At 40.2% G+C, this 3863-nt stretch overlaps 1 pseudogene; it reads left to right on the top strand.

Moving 5' to 3' along the window:
- Positions 1–1013: 1013 nt before the first annotated feature.
- On the top strand, positions 1014–2570 carry LOC114484483 (zinc finger protein 501-like; annotated as a pseudogene).
- The last annotated feature ends 1293 nt before the right edge of the window (positions 2571–3863 follow it).

Genomic DNA, 3863 nt, shown 5'->3' with positions numbered 1-3863 from the left:
CTAATAACTCTTGTCTCAAACATGAGGCAGTTGGTGCATTCAGAAATTTACTTTGCTGTTATGTGTAGAATGGAAATAAGGGAAGTTCAACTGGAGCATGAAAACTTGTCACAGTGTTATTAAAAACAATGTAGATTTGAGGGTATTAGACCTACTATGTAGTCCATCTCTTTATTTTCCCCATTAACACCTTTATCTACTGGTTTTCCTTGTCACTGAAATTACTCTTCATTAGCTCAGTTGTACCCATCCCAGTCTCTGTGATTTTCCTCCTACCCAAAGCTACCACTTCTGTAAAATCTTTTCATCCTCTATTTGCTGTTTCTTGAGTTTACATTTTCATTTCTACCCACTTTGAAAGTTCTGTTTGTAAAATGCTGAATAAGTACGTCTGCCTATTATTACCTTTTCTCCCTTTTCTCCACATTTGTTTTCCCAAACAAACTAGATGGGGAAGAGTCACTTTGATCTTGAGAGACTCCTGAAACCAAAAGTCAAATATATAGTACGACATTTGTATCTTAGTCCAATTCTATTAGAAATCTGTTCAAATTCTTATGGTATGTTCAATATTTTCATTTTAGAAGACTGCAAAACTCATGACCTAACAGAGAGAATACAGGACAACCAGGACAAATATTTGCCACAAGTTGCATTCAACAGCAAAACATTGACTTCAGAGAAAGTTAATGTTTTAGGAAAATCATCTAATATGAGCACAAACTTTGTTTCTTCAAGAATAATGCCTTAAAAATATGACTTGTATGGAACGAGTTTGAAAAATACTTCAATATCAATTAGTAGTAATAGAAACTTTTCAAGAAAGAAGCCTGATGTGTTAAATATACATGAGAAATTACTTGTTATTAAGGAGGAAAAATCTCATACTCAAGGGGATTCTTATGAAAATAATCAGAATGAGAAAGCCCTTGATCGTAATAATGGTATTGTTCAGCACCTAAATATCCAAACTTCAGAGAAGACGTTTAAATATAATAATGGTGGGAAAGCCTTAGAGAAAAAGACTGTGATAATCCCACATAGGCAAATTCATACAGGAGAGAAACTCTGTGAATATAACGGACATGAGGAAACTTTCTGTGAGAAGTCCTCTCTCTTGAAATGTCATGGAATCTACGTGGAAATGAAGCAACATGAAAGCAGTCAAATTGAAAGTAATTGTAGCAGAATGTCACACTTCACTCAACTTCAGAAAAATCAGAGAGGAGAGAGGCTATTCAAATGTAATGAATGTGGGAAAACATTCAGTCACAAGTCAAACCTCACAGTGCATCAGAGAACACGTTCAGGGGAGAAGCCTTATGAATGTACTGAATGCGGGAAGTCCTTCCAACAGAAGTCAACGCACATGGTCCATCAGAGAGTTCACACAGGAGAGAAACCCTATGAATGTAATTTATGTGGGAAGACCTTCAGTCACAAATCAGCCCTCACAGACCATCAGAGAACACACAGGAGAGAAACCCTACAAATGCAGTGAATGTGGGAAGTCCTTTTGCCGAAAGTCATCCCTCACTCAACATGGGAGGACTCACACAGGGGAAAAACCCTATGAATGTAATGAATGTGGGAAGAATTTCCGTCAGAATTCAGCTCTCATTCAACATCAGAGAGCTCACACAGGAGAGAAACCCTTTCAGTGTAATGAATGTGGTAAAACTTTCCGTCAGAAGTCAGCCATTGATATACATCAGAGAACTCACTCAGGAGAGAAACCCTTCCAGTGCAGTGAATGTGGGAAATCTTTTCATATGAAATCAACTCTTACTAAACAGCAGAGAACTCACACAGGGGAAAAACCCTATGAATGTAATGCATGTGGGAAGAATTTCTGTCAGAAATCTACCCTCACTAATCATTTGAGAACTCACTCGGGGGAGAAAGCTTATAAATGTGGAGAATATGGGAAAACTTTCTGCCAGAAATCAACCCTTACTAATCATCAGGGAATTCACATAGGGCAGAAGCCCCATGTGGCACAAACTGGCTATGTTTTTCCGAATACTCATTTCCTTTTTTGTGTGGGTACACAACTAGTTAAGATTTTCTAGCTTTCCCTTGATCCACATGGGGTTATGCGATGAAGCTCTGGATCAGAATGTGGGCATAAGTGATTTACATTATTTCCAAGCCCGTGAAAGACCTCATTTGGAATCCTTCCTACTTCCCACCCTTTCCCTGTCAAAGATCATCCTCAGGACAGCTTGGGAGCAAGGCATTAGAGATTACAGATTCACAGGTTGGAAGAAACCAGGGTCTCTGAATGACTCCCTGAGCAGAGCCCTCCCTTCTCTACCATGACCCTTAAGTCTTTTCAGGAACAAGAAATAAACTTGCATTGTGTTGAGCCATCACATGTTCAGGTCTATTTGTTGTCATAGCTTATCTTAGCCATCCTGTATTTCATATACCCTGTGAATCTAATGATGGAGTGAGAAACACTGTATGTCAGAGAATTCAGTAAGAGAGAAACCCCTGTCAATATCCTGCATTTTAATAACCCTTCATCAGCAAGTCAAACATTTTGTAAATCAGATATTTACCATGGAAAATCCCCAAGATGAAATGGCTGTAGGAAGATTTTCACAAAGACACAGGTTTTACTGAACATCAGATAATTGAGAGTAGAATAAAACCTTATAATCTCAAAACACATTTCAAAATTTGTATATCAGAGAATATGTGACAGAAGAAAATTGTCAGCTTTAGAAATGTTGGGGGCGGCTTCCCTGGTGGTGCAGTGGTTAAGAATCCGCCTGCCAGTGCAGAGGACGTGGGTTCGAGCCCTGGTCTGGGAAGATCCCACATGCCGCAGAGCAACTAAGCCCATGTGCCACAACTACTGAGCCTGAGCTGTAGAGCCCACAAGCCACAACTACTGAGCCCACATGCCACAACTACTGAAGCCTGCGCGCCAGAGCCTGTGCTCCACAATAAGAGAAGCCATGACGATGAGAAGCCCGCGCACCGCAACGAAGAGTAGCCCCCGCTCACCGCAACTAGAGAAAGCCTGCGCACAGCAACAAAGACCCAACATAACCAAAAATAAATAAATTCATTAAAAAAAAAGTTGGGGGAATCTTCATCTGGAAATAATCTAATTCTAGAAGCAAGGTTTTGGATGCAGTACCAAATATCTTATTAGAAATATAACACAGTATGTTTACTTAGTCATGCTCACCATGGAATATGTAGCTTTAAAAAAGGCACAAATGAGTTGAAGCATCAGAGTAGCAGCTTTCAATGTGTATGTGAATAGCCTCTGAGCTATGTCAGGCTGATACGCATAAGTATGCTCTTTAACACCTATTTCATGTATGTTTGATTTTTGTTTTAGACCCCAAAATAATCATAGTGGAATGATGATGCTTACCTAAATAACTTTATTTTTTATTTTTTATTTTTTTTGTGCTACGCGGGCCTCTCACTGTCGCGGCCTCTCCCGTTGCGGAGCACAGGCTCCGGACGCGCAGGCTCAGCGGCCGCGGCTCACGGGCCCAGCCGCTCCGCGGCATGTGGGATCTTCCCAGACCGAGGCACGAACCCGTGTCCCCTGCATCGGCAGGCGGACTCTCAACCGCTGCGCCACCAGGGAAGCCCTAAATAACTTTATTTATATCAGGGTTTCCTACACTAAATACTATTGTTGTTTCATCATATATTTACACCACAACATATATTTTAAAAGACACATTGAATGCATAAAATGCCACATGTCCTGTGTTCTCTACTCTTTGGTGACATATATAAATGGGTATAAACATTGTTACCAAACTGTCCTTTCAGTAAGTGACCCAAACAATGTTTAATAGAATCAAGGTTTACTTAAAGTATGCAACGAA

This window comes from Physeter macrocephalus, chromosome 20 (assembly GCF_002837175.3).
Source record: "Physeter macrocephalus isolate SW-GA chromosome 20, ASM283717v5, whole genome shotgun sequence".
Classification (NCBI taxonomy): domain Eukaryota; kingdom Metazoa; phylum Chordata; class Mammalia; order Artiodactyla; family Physeteridae; genus Physeter; species Physeter macrocephalus.
This window is presented reverse-complemented; position numbering and strand designations above follow the sequence as displayed.